Below are 13,977 nucleotides of genomic sequence, written 5' to 3'. Positions count from 1 at the left end.
CAAGAGGCAGTCTGGGAAGGGTTTCCTCTGGGAGGCAGGAGGTTTCGGGCACGTGCGGGACACTCCCCAGACACAGTCTCGTCACCTTCCAATGCCGAGCGCTCCGTGGCATTCCAAAAGGAAAACAGTAGGCAAGACAATGGGGCCCCGCTTTCACGCGGCACGCACCCCAGTGGCGGAGACAGACAACACACGGGTTGGGTAGGTAAACCAAATAACAGATTGGGGTGAGTACGATGAGGGACCCAAAGAAGAGGGTAGGAAGAAGGTAGACGGTATAAAATTAAAGTTTCAAGTGGACTGTTCAAGAGAGGTAGCGAAGCAAGGAAAAAAGGCGTGAAGTCGTTACTACGCATGTTGACGGTTTGGCTGTCACGGACCCTTTGACGAAGTGTTGGGAGTCATGTGCCCTGTCTCCAGAAAACACGCAAACTCACGATCAATCCATTGAGGAATCGGAAATTGTTAGAGTGAAAACATACACTTTTTCCCCCCACTCTTGTCTTTTCCTTCACGTTTTCTTCCTCCTTAATGATACCTGGCATAGATTCTGTAATCTGTTACTCATCTTTGCTTTAAAGAACTAGCTCGGATCGATTTAAAATGTGGACAGGGTGGGGCGCCTGAGGGGCTCGGTCAGTTGAGCATTTGACTCTTGATGTCGGCTCAGTTTGGGACCCCAGGGTGGTGGGATCCAGCCCCATGTAGGGTTGTGCCCTGAGCACAGAGCCTGCTTGGGATTCTCTCTCTCTCTCTCTCTCTCTCTCCCTCTCTGCCCATCCCCCTTGCTCACTCTCTGTCTCTCAAAACAAAGTTTTTAAGTGTGGATGGTGGACAGCGTATCTGAAACCAGGCTGCCCGCAGCCCCAGCATCAGCCTCTCTTTCTGTTGGGGGCGTGGCTGAAGGATGTGCTGCTCTTCCCTTCCTCTGACCTCCTCTTCCGGGAAGGGTATAGACGTGGAAGATCGGGGCACCGTCACCGGCCCCTCCTCTTTGTTGTCATTGGGTCTTGGGCCACACCAACTGGCCATGAAGCTCTCAGGCTGTGTATGTGTACTTTTTAGGGTCCCCGGGGTCTCCCTCCTGCCTGGTGCCCTCACCAGCTGGCTGGGGTTCTGACAGGATAGCTACACAGTCATCTTCACTATTTGCACTTGACCTACAGGACCTTCCTGTAGCCTTGGCTACAAAGAAGGTGAGGGTGTTCCTGGGCCCTCTGGCCCTCACTTTCAGCCCTACCGTCTCTGTCCTGTTATCCCTTTTGGTGTAGGTACAAGGTCATATCAGCAGTTCCTCTGCCTTGGCTGACATCCATCAAAGGGGAATACGTGCCAGGCTTCATTTCTTACACATCCATCTCAGCTTTGCAAACCATTTTCTCATAGTCTTACCTCGTACTAGGGAGGGGAAATGTCCTCTCTGCGTGCACTGTCCTTCTCATGGTAAAGGGCACCCCTTTTCCCTCATGCCCTTGTTAGACAGGCTGGGGGCCTGGTGGATGAAGCTGAGGCATGGTCTGCTGCCTCTAAAGAAGCCCTCGGGAAGCCCTGAGAGCTGGCTGATTCCCACTGCAGGCAGATCTCAGAGACTGTCTTCAGAATGTAGGTTACTTAACACTCGGTCTTTCCCTGGATGCCTTAGCAGCAATGCCAGGATAACAGGAAGAGTACCCGCTGGTGCCCTATAACAAGATTTAACTAGGGAAAGAGAAACTACCTCAACATGTATCCACCAAGAAATTTGAATACAGGGAATACTTACGTGAACGTTGGAGGGACCAAGTAGCCCAACAGAGTGGGTGAGAATGGCAGAGTGGAGCGGGTGTTACTGGAACACAGGAGCTGAGGTTTATCAGACAGCAAACCTGTCCTGCAGAAACTGAAGGCCTAGAGGAGAGACCCTACCAGAGAAGTCACCTGAGGAGAGTCAGTAGCCTGACTTCTCCAGTCTTGATCTCCAGTCTGTAGCCAGTAGTCTATCTATAGATAGATAGTCAGACTATAGACAGTCTGTAGTCTATCTCACTAGACAAGGCTAGGGGGGACGTCAGCTGACGTGTAGGCCTGGAACCAGATCCTGCAGGGCTGCAGTCAGTCCCTCTGCTTTAGATAGAAGAACCAGGAAAGAGCAAGGAATGGGATCTGGCGGGGGCGGGGTGCAAACAGATAGTTCACATACGAATTATTGAATACAGTCTCAGAAAGACTACTGACTTTTGATGGTTCCCCTACTCAAGCGTAAGTAGGACTCTCTGATGTGGGGGGTATGAAGGCATGTCATGATGAAATTATCCAGAACAACCCCACGTTGACTGGAATTGAACTGACGCGTCTTCAGGAGCTGAGAAACATAATGACACGTTCACCGTTGAACTGGTAAACAGGAATCAATTTTTGAGAAGACTTTCTCTCCTCTATATTGCGATGCCTTTCACGGTAGCTTTGTGATAGAATCCGTATGTCCTACAAAAATAGTTCATTTGCCTTCACTACTTTTGGAAGCCATGTTTAGTAAAGGGACAGAATCTAAAAGTTTACTCCAAACCCAAGCTAAAGTTGAAGAACTGTCTTGGACAAAGCAGAACTAAGATGGAAACCTTCCCGGGGATGGGAGCATCCTGACTTCTTGTTCAACTTGAGCATTTTTTAAGCCATAGGAAATTGTCTGGCAGTTGTATGTAAGGTTAAGTTCACTAAGCTGAATCAAATTTTAGAACAAAAATGACATAATGCACTCAACACTCCATTATCTATTCTCAGATAACCCCCAAATCTTTGATATGGAATGCATTTTCCATTTTTGGCAGAAGCTTTTTCATCATAATTATGCTTGGCTTTGAATAAGGTTTCAATTAGTTTACAGGAGAAGACAGCAGTGGTGCCAACATGTTCCTTCCTGCAGATCTCTTTAGAATACCAAAAGGTCATTGAAAAACAAAACATTTTTCAGCAGTAGCAACAAAAGTTTCAGATCTTACCTTCTGAAAATCCTGGCATTAATTCCCTCTCCTAATTCATGCAGCAGAAAAAAAAAATATACATAGTTGGGTCATTCAAGCAGCAGGCCCCCCACCTTCCCATGTTTACCTACCCAGAATTCATCCTCTCCATAAAACACAGCCATGGAAAGTGTAGACTCTGGAAAAAGACTGGCTGAGTTCTGGTCCTAATTCTCAATTTGAAAGCTGTGTGATCTTGGGGTAAGTCACTTGTCTTTTCTTAACATCTTTCTCCAAATATGGAAAGTATTTAATCTTTCTAGTAATTAAAAAAAAAAAATGTCAACAGCACTTAGGCTTCCAGCTGAGATGGAAAAGCTCATATGAGACTTAACCTCCCACAGGGAACAAATATAAATTTCAGGTATTACGCAGAAGTGAATAAACAACAAAAAAAGCTGCTTGCAGGTGTTGGAAAACAATCAGAGCATATGGAACTTGAGGGGCCAAGATGGCAAACAGAAGGGAACACACTGAGGTGAGCAGAGCCTTCTCTACTGCTTTCTTACATTTCTGAAAATCAGTTTTATTCGGGTGTAAGTGACATACATTAAAATGCATCCTCTTAAAAGTATGTTTGGTGAGTTTTGGCAAATGTATAAACCGGTGTAACCACCATCACATGGAAGCCACAGAATACTTCCATTGCCCAGAAAAGTTCCCTCGTGTACCTTCGCTGTCAGGGACCAGCAACATGCACTGCCTTAGGTAGCCACTGATTGGCTGTCTATGACTATGACTTAATTTGTCTGCCATAGGATTTCGTATAAATAAAATCATCAGTATCTGCTCCTTTCACTCTGTGTGTTGTTCATTGTGACATTCATCCATATTTTGGGGTTTAGTAGTTCATCTCTGTTGATGGTACTTCATGTATTTTGAAGGTCTGTTATTAGGTAACACACCTGTAGAATCATTAGGTCTTCTTCATAAAGTAACTTCTTACTATTATGACGAGATTTATCATCTTGAAGTCTATTTTCCTGGGATTAATATGCATAAGCTTTTTTATGCTTATGATTTGTGTAGTATGTATTTTTCTAACCCACTATTTTCAAATTTAAGTTCAAAGTGCAACTCTCTGTAAACAAACATGGAACTGGATCTTGCTTTTTATCCAATCTGAAAAATCTCTGTCTTTTAATGAGAGTGTTTAATCCATTTACATTTAATGTCATTATCATACTGTTGGGCTTAAGTCTATCATCTTTTTATTTATTTCCTATTTATTCACTCTACTCTTTGTTCCTTATTTCACAAATACAGTTTTCGAATTCTATTGCATCTTTTCTATTATTTTTAACTACCCCTATTATACTTTAGTAATTGCCTTCACTGTTTACCAATACTACAATGGAGACAGAAAATGTAATATATCTGTACCATGGAGTAAACTAGCTACTGTTATATGCAACATGGATTTCATAAAGACAATGAGCGATTTCATCCAAAAAAAAAAAAAGAAAGGACATGTTATATAATGGTATTCATAAAAATTTCAAAACTGACAAAATTAACCTATGGTGATAGAAGTTAAAATGATTGGCCATGAGGTAAAGGCAGGAGGAGCTATGGCATAACTTATAGAATGCTGATATGATAATATTCTATCATTTTATGGGTATGTTCACCTTATAAAAATATGTTGTGCTGCACACTCTGATTTTAGTGTTTCTGCATATAAATTATATTTCAATTTAGTAAATTACTCAAAAATTCACGGCACAAGTCACCAGTTAATACCTCGTCAATTTGCAGATTATGAAAAATATAAATGATATTGTGAGATTTCAGTGACATTCGTGCTCTCACATATTGCTGGTAGCAATATAAATTTCTATGATTTTGAAATGTAATTTGGCCATAAGGCAAATCAAATTCCGGGAAAGGCCTACCACATCATAGTTTTCTGGTTAGATGTTTTCACAACCAATCACACTGTATCCTCACAATAAGCATGGAGAACAGGCATTATTATCAACATCATACAGGGGAGCAAACTGGTTCTGAACCTTTAAATGCCTGTTGAATGTCATAGGACTGGTAAACAAGTAAGCAGAAATTCTTACCCAGTACTACGATAACTAGGAGAAACTTCTGAGAGTGAAATGAAGCTCATCAAAATTACCCGGGCGGGGGGAGTGAAAATAGGGGGTTGTCACTATGAGAAAAGAGCTGGAGGCAAGGAGACCCATATTATTGCTTTACTTTTAATATGGAAAAGAGGATGCTTCAATAAATGATGCTTCTTGGGGGCCTGGGTGGCGCAGTCGGTTAAGCGTCCGACTTCAGCCAGGTCACGATCTCGCAGTCCGTGAGTTTGAGCCCCGCGTCGGGCTCTGGGCTGATGGCTCGGAGCCTGGAGCCTGTTTCCGATTCTGTGTCTCCCTCTCTCTCTGACCCTCCCCCATTCATGCTCTGTCTCTCTCTGTCCCAAAAATTAAAAAAAAAAAAAAAAAAAAAAGAAAAAAAAAAGTTGAAAAAATAAATAAATAAATAAATAAATAAACGAATAGCATAGTTACGATTTTTTATAATAACTGACTCATAGGAGCCCATAGAGGAGAGATGGCCGAATGAATGAATTTTCCAGCAACACAGGAAATGCTTAGGATGTAATATTAAGTGAAAGGCACAGTAAATTCCACTGAGACTCTGAGTAGAACTATGTGAAACTTATGTGTGCACACGTGAGCACTTGGTGAATAGATTCCCAGACGGGGAGAAAAACGATGTACAAGGACAACGGGAACTTCAGGGAAATTTAAACATCTTTTTCCTCCTCTTTTATTGCCGCCCCAATAGTATTTATGCAGTATACTAAAATGTAAAACTAAGAAACCAGCCGGTAAGCAAAAGTGAGCAGTCCGGGCTATCGGAGGCATGGCAGGTTTTTACAAGGCGTGTGATCTGACAAGAGTGCACTGGGGTAGCAGATTCATAAGTGTTTTAGAGAGTAAAAGAACTTGGGCGGAGAGGAATTAGAAAGGGTAAGTGGTTTTCCCGAGGTCACTTCGCGGATTACTAGCAGTCAAGATCTTTACTTGTATTTTTAAGTACTTACATTTACCACTTGGACAGTTTAAACAGTAACAGTTCTTAAAAAGAAACAAACAAACGACCACCAGCAACAAAAGTAAAACTTGGCTAGGAACAAATCATTAAATCGATGACTTATAGTTAAGGGATGTAAGACATACACAGCGTCTCTAATTTATCTTATGGCTGTGTTGTATTTGCACGAAGGAATCTCAGCATTCTTAACCTTCCGCTACATGGTCATGACTAAATCACGCTATGGAAGTGCTTAAACGTGTAACTTAGTGTCAGTCTCATCCCTCAGGTTCAGAACATGCTTCTTACACATCTTTTCCCTCCTGCTGGCCTTTATTAGTCTCCGTCCTTAAACTCAAACACGTGGCATCATTTTAACGGTGTCACCCACAAAATCACTTCCATTTGCTTTGGGTCATGGGAATTAAAAGACAAACCCACCTCCTTCCTGTCTGCAACTAAGTTTAATGAGAGTAGGAGAAGCTAAAAAATCATAACGGAAGCACAAAGAGCATCATTTTCATTTAGAGCAGCGGTTACCCTCTGCAGGACCGAAAGGGAGTCGGGACAAGCCCTCATTAGAAGAGCAGTGGACACACTGGAGAGAAAATTGGGGGGCGTTTTGGAAAAAGGTGATTAAAAGTTAGATTTCCATGCGCTGTGCCAGCGGGTGCCGAGGGAGGAGGGGGCTCAGGGGGTACGGTGGCCAGACAGACCATTAAATCGGTATTAAACACTTTTCCATATGAAGGAAGTGTCCTCCTGCCAAGAGCCAGGAGTTGAGAGATCGGTTTCCACGCAAATGCTCCGTGAGAGAACTGAGTAAACCGGGAAAGATCAGGAGGTTAGCGGGGTGAGAACCCCGGGCGCGGAGCTATGTCTGGCTGCACTTCCTCGCAGACTCGGGGAACTTGGCACAAATCAGCGGGATAAAGGGCCTGTATAAACACACAAACCCACTGACTGGTTTTTTCCGTAGAATTAACTCAACCAGAAATATATTACAAAAATAGAACAAAGCTGGAGTCCGTCAGCCCTCGCCGCACCAGCCCGTAAAGGATTTCTTGCACCTTGTCCAAAGCAAAGTGGGGGAGTGACAGCTCCGGGCCCAAGCCTCCCAGCGGTGGTTCCCGCAGCTGACCACTGCCTGACCCCCTTCCAGAGCTGAGCCGTAACAAAGACCCCATTGAGTGAAATGCCGCCCATACGCGGCAGGAGGGTCTCCCAGACCCACTTCCTCCACTAAAATCCTCAAAGCGATTCGTTTGCAAAATCTGCCTAATAAGTACCACGTGGGTTCCCGGAGACCCCTGGGAGCTTGGTAAGAATTTCCGTGTGGCGCTCAGACCCTGACCTGTCTTAAGTAACCCTAGCTATGAAGCAGCAGCATTAGCCTAGCACGGCAACCTTGGGCTGTCTGAAATAAAGAATGTTAGAAGCATTTGGAAGTCCTTTCGAGATTGGTCTCCCACCCCCTTCGCGTTTCCAGTTCTGGCAAATGCATTAGGTTTAGCGTGGAAGGTGCCAGGACGATCTCGTCCATTGCTGGAGGGGGACCTTCCCAAGCTACGCCAACTGTGCTGGCCTCAGTGTCTTTGTTAGAACAATGAGAACAATCCCTACTTTTGAGGCTTGTGGAGAGAAGTCGACAAGAGAAATAAATCTGGTGTTGGACACGCGCAAAGGCAATGAATGTGAACTCTCTTCTCTCCCACACAGAATCCGACCTCGCTTGAATGACTGCTCGGCAGGGCGCCGTGAAGATGAGCGAGTGGTGGGGGCATCGTCTGGGGATTATAAATAGCGTTTTTTTGTGGGTTTTTTTATAAATTTTTTTTTAACCTTTATTTATTTTTGAGACAGAGAGAGACAGAGCATGAATGGAGGAGGGTCAGAGAGAGAGGGGGAGACACAGAATCTGAAACAGGCTCCAGGCTCCGAGCTGTCAGCACAGAGCCCGACGCGGGGCTCGAACCCACAGACCGCGAGATCGCGACCTGAGCTGAAGTCGAACGCTTAACCGACTGAGCCACGCAGGCACCCCATAAATAGCGGTTTGAAGCCACGGTCAGAAATTCCTTACAGGACTGGTGTTGTAAGATGTCTTCGGTCTAAGGCTACACAAGCAATCCAAACCCTGTCTTTGTCTCGAGGCCTTTACGAGCAGGCCAAAGCCAAGGGTGCTTACGGGGAGGTTAACCCAGGAAAGCCAAAGTGAAACCATCGTGTGCTAAAAGCAGGGAGATGCTTCGCAAAGAAAGACACTGGATGCACCATCAAATCGACGACTTCTGCACAGAGCATGGCTTTTCACATTGAACTCTGCCCAGAATCTGTTCTCTTCTCACAGAAGATAGGGTTTATAGGCACATAAAATCTCTGCGGCTGCCAGAGCACGGCCCGGAGGAAGACAAAGTGTGGCTTGAAGAGCATGCAGACCAGAGCAGAGACGTGGCCTCCGGAGGGAGGTCAGGCCTCTGCTAACCACGTCCGCGCCCATCTGTTTTGAAGCACGCACGACGCAAGCTCTGGGGTTTGCAGAGATCTGTCAAGCGCCTGTCTCAAAAAATGGGACCCCGAAAGAGAAAGAACAGTATAAGACCATGCACTTGAAAGTGACAGGCGTTGGGCCACTGACGACGGAGAACCTGAGTCCGTCGTTTGTTTGGGAACACCAGAGGGTGGCCGTGTGATGACAGTGTGCACGGGAGCTGTGGGGGGACAGAGGACATTCCAGGGATACGCACAACTGGAAGCTGAAGAAAGACGGCCTCCTGCACCAGAGCCAGAGCAAAAACATTTCTCTCAGCCACATCTGGGGCGGGAATTCGCCAGTTCCCCAGGGAGAACGGGTCAGGAGTTAGTGCCAGAATCGTATTTTACGGGCTTTGTCGCTGCAATTAATTCTTCAGATCAAGTGTGTGAGTGGTTCTGTCCGTGACAAGGTGGCTGCCTTCTCACCTAAGCTTCCCGGCTTTCGTGCGGAAGGGACTCCCTTGGGAACTGTTGAAGATCTTGATCTGAAATCAGGAGGTCGAAGAAATCACTTCGATCGGAGACCTTGTGGTAAGAGCTAAAGATGGGCCCTCAGACGTCCCGGGCCTGCCCCACGGGAACGTGCACTCCGTTGTCCACAAAGCCTCAAAATGTCCACAGGATACAGGACCCTCTTGGGTGAATTCTTTTAAGACAAAAAACAAAACAAAACAAAACAAAAAAACCCACTGTTTTTTTTCCTTAAGCATTATTCCAGACATCTTTCTACACATACAATTAGACTGATAAAGTCAGTCACGTAACAAAGGTGGAAAGTAAAGACCAGGAGACGGGTGGGTCCATGAGGATGCCGAGAGCCACGTCTTTTGTTGCAGGGAGGTGACACCACTCAAAATGGAAATAGGTGATTTAGAAGACACAACAATTGCTCTTATGGTGTGGGTGGGGTTCGGGGACTGCACCATCCAGTGACGCACAAAAATCTTTTGTTCTTTATTCAGTCACCATGTGGGGGAGTTCATGGCTTTAGATGAATCTTTCTACCTTTTCTTGGATTGATTACTGTCGGTGAGTTTTGTGGCTGTTGTGAGACACTTGCATTCATCTCCTTATGTGTTAGGAGACAGCTTTATTGATATTATTAATTGCTATTTATGTTCACTCCAGCCTCTTAATTTGTATCTCACCAGTGTTTTGTTCGTTGGGTTGGTTGGTTGGTTGGTTGGTTGTTTTTTGGTACCTTTGACGACAGTTCGAGTCGCACGTGCAGGTTGCATGTGGATGGAGGTTAACTCTCCTACCTATGTGTCCGTGATATCACGTGTGGTCTGTAATTAGTCAAACACCATGCTCTGTGCTTACCACACTTCATTACTCAAGAAGGAGGTCATCCTGGTAGGGATGATCCTATGAGGGGGGTAGTGGGAACCCAGTAAGTCCCAGGTGAACCAAACAAAACCGGCTCCCCCAGGCCTGGGCCGTAGGCCCTCATGTCCCATGGTCCACATTGGCAGGGGTGGCTTGCTGGAGAATGAACCAGACATCTTTTGATAGCCACACGCCCTGTGATAAAACTCATTCAGAGCAATGCTGTTTCTAATCCCAATACTCTACATCCAAACTCTATCTCGGATGTTTCTACTTACGACCACAAGCGTCTCAAGATCTGCACGCGGCAAACAAAATAGAGCGAAAAATAACCATCAACATCTGAACTACCACATTTTCCGCCTCCCCCAAAAGTTGCAAGAAGGGTCCAACGTTTTGTTTCGGAAAATAGCCACCATGTCTCTCAAGGGCAATAAGGCCATGGCACAGCCATAGTCAGGAAGAGTACTTGGCTTGCCGTTTTCAGCAATTTCTTTAAAAATTGTTAGAGACAACGAACACAGTTTAAAGATTGAAAAATCCCCCTAGGACTGGGGGGGTAGGAAAAGAAGATTCTTAAAAATGATGGAGCACAAGAAAAGCAATTGTCATGGTTGGTGGCCTGAACACAGGTTGATCTACTTTTTGGGGCGGGACACTTAGCGACATCTCCTCAAATTGAAGATACGCGTAGCCTCTGGTGGTTCTTCATCTAGAAATAGGAAGTATTCTCACAAGTGAAAGTGCTAGAATGTATGCATGCAAAGATGACCAGGGCAGCGGCGTCTGTTTTACTGAACATCTAAGAACAACTCAAATCTCTACCCACAGAAGAGTGGCTGCGTTAATCGTGATTTATCCACCTTGGGTCCACCGTGCGACCATTACAAAGAAGCGAGCGTAGACCCGGGAAGATCTCTAAGAAAAAGTTGTCATGAGAAACAAATCACTCAATCCGAAATATGTCAAAACACAAGACCAGTATGAATGGATGATAACATTAATAAGGATCAGAACCAGCCTTTACTAAGAGTTTACTCGGAGTCAGGTCAGCTCTCCGTGTTTCCTGTGAATGGCCTCCTTCTGTCCCCACAAAAGTCCCTGGAGGTAGTTGCTGTTGTTTTTGCTATTTTGCAAATACAAAGGCTCAAGCACAGAGACAAAAAATAACCTGTCCGAAGTCGCACAGACGCAAAGGGAAAAAGAGTCTTCCGAATGTAGGGAGGAAGAACCGGAAAATAAGGACAGAACTCCCATTTTACTCCATTTATTTTATATTATTTAATTAAAAAAATTTTTTAAGTCTGTTTATTTTGAGGGAGAGAGAGAGCACGGGGTAGGGCAGAGAGAGAGGGAGAGAGAGAGAGAGAGAGAGAGAGAGAGAGAGAGAGAATCCCAAGCAGTCTCCCCACTGTCAAAGTGGAGCACGATATGGGGCTCGAACTCACGAACCGCGAGATCCTGACCTGAGCCCAAACCAAGAGTGGACGCTTAACCCACTGAGGCACCCAGGCGCCCTATATTATTTAATTTTCTGATTATTTAATTTTCTGTACTCCCGTGTTGTAAAAATTGTGTCATTGTTTCAAAGTCAGTGACATAAGAGATAATCCCAGGAATCGCAACGGACTCGGAACCAATGTGAGTCATGTCACTGCGTCTGGGTACAAGTTAAATCCCATTTATTTTTTGAATTATGGCCCCTCCCGTCCATCTCCCAGTCCTCTGGCTCCTAACCCCCAGCAGGGAGAGAAAGAGAAGGACAGTGAGGACAGCCACCAGGAACCCCTTTTCCCATCGGACTCCCTTGGTCTGGAGGGGTTTTGCCCTGTCCTGAAAGCAGCAGATTCCCAGACAGGCTGCAGTAACTGAGGTTTATCCTAAGAGACCGCTCGCTCCTGGGTGTATTGGCCACTCCGAGGCCATCCTCTGGGCTTTACAGAAAACCGGTAAGGCTTTGGTGGCTACAGCATACACAGCACACAGCACACTACACGCGGCTCCGCGATGGTGCGAATTGCTTTCCTGCTCAATGTGTTTCTTTGTGGTTTTTTTATCCCCAGTCCTTGGCACACATGTCCCGGAATGGATTCCACGTGTGCGAGTACAAATATTGGTCCCTCTAAATATCCTCTCGGCACAACACGGGCTGTCTGCGAAGATAAAGAGGTTCCAGGCTTAGCTCAGGGAGGAGGGAAATGAAAAAGCAGAGAACCCACGGTGCCAAAAAAAATGAAAATCAACGGATGCCCAGGAGACAACAGAGACAGAAGGGAGAGAACTAACAGATACTGGAATTTGAGATTTTCTTGAAACGCTCCCACACGTCTTCGTTTCTATGAGCCGAGACAAAGACATCCTTCCTACCTCTGTGTCCCACCTTTTCAATATATTTTCACCTCATTAAAAAAAAAACTAATTTAATTGTTAATTTCTCTGTTAATTTTCGGACCAAATTTCATCTTTTACAGACACTGGAGTCGACACAGATCCTTATTAGCTAAGTGTGGCCTCACCCTAAATTCCCAAAAGCCAGGGAAGAATGTCAGAAAACGCAATGAAATTAATAATGGTAATTGCTGGAGAAATATGCCAAATACTACAATGTTAAAAAAAAAAAAATCCTGGCTCATGTTGGTAAATTTTTTTCGGCCCGTATCATTTTCTCACTACCATGAGATTCAACTAAGTGTGCCAGCTTGCAGTCAGGTCATGGTATTGGATTGAAACAAATATGTAAAATATGGTCCCTTGAGTAAAATTAAAGCAAGGACTAAATGATGTAATTTTTTGAAGTTTATTTATTTATTGTGAAAGAGAGAAAGAGAACGGGGAAGGGGGAGAGAGAGAGGGGGGAGAGAGAAAATCTCAAGCAGGCTCCGTGCTGTCAGCCCAGAGCCTGATGTGGGGCTCGAACTCACCGACCTATGAGATCGTGACCTGAGCCGACATCAAGAGTCGGGTGCTTGGGACGCCTGGGTGGTTCAGTCTCTTAAGCGTCTGACTTCGGCTCAGGTCATGATCTCGCAGTTTGTGAGGTCAAGCCCCGCTTCAGGCTCCGTGCTAACAGCTCGGGGCCTGGAGCCTGCTTCTGATTCTGTGTCTCCCTCTCTCTCTCTGCCCCTCCACCGCTCACGCTCTGTCCCTCTCTCAAAAATAAAAATAAAAACATTAAAAAAAAAAAAAAAAAAGAGTCAGGTGCATAAACGACCAAGCCACTAGGAAGTCCCTATAAGATGTGATATTTTAAAAGCAATATTCATGACTTCCAAATAATGAAACAAAATAAAAGACTAGGAATATAAAAATCCATCAAGACAGGAGAAAAAGAAACAAATCTGTTAAAGAATATTGTAAGTCAGACATATTTTTTTTTTTATCTCTCAGAGTCATCTTTCAAAACAAAAACCCATGAAGTTATCCTGACGGTATTTATTGAGTATCTACTGGGCATCCGGCATTGTGCAAGACCTTGAAGATCGTGAATAGGAACGACAAGTTCAAAGGGAAGGCAGAAAGCAGGCAAATGCAAACAAACTTGGGAGGACAGTATTAGAACAAAGTAGTAACGGGGGAGAAAAGAAAGAAACACGATAAAAAGGTATGTTTCGAAATATTAAAGGATAAATGCATAGAAAATGCAAGGAAGCAATCAGTTTCTAGAAACCAACTGGCATAGACAAAAAATATACGAAACAAGATTTAAAGGCGTGGAAGGTCACACTTGTTTGGAGAAACATGAACACACATATCAGCCTTTCTACCCGTCAAGTACACAAAAGTTAGGCAAGTGGTTCACTTAAGACTTTCATCAAAGTGATAGAAATGTAAGACAGAGGGGGATTTACGGGTTGACATGAGAAGACTTCTTCCAGTCTTTTATTTTGTCTCCTTATCTGGAAGTAATGAGTAGGATGTTTCAATTTTCTTAAGGACCATGTTTTACTTTGCCTGTACCTCCGATGGTAGCCCTGATGTCAGGGGCAGAGACAATGGACAAAGACGTGGTTTCTGATCCCCTCTCGGCCCTGCTGCTCCCCACATCGACTCCGTTTTCAGA

Source organism: Panthera tigris, chromosome B3 (genome assembly GCF_018350195.1).
Source record: "Panthera tigris isolate Pti1 chromosome B3, P.tigris_Pti1_mat1.1, whole genome shotgun sequence".
In the NCBI taxonomy this organism is placed as follows: Eukaryota; Metazoa; Chordata; class Mammalia; order Carnivora; family Felidae; genus Panthera; species Panthera tigris.
The sequence above is the reverse complement of the archived record's forward strand: the minus strand, read 5'-3'. Positions refer to the sequence as shown.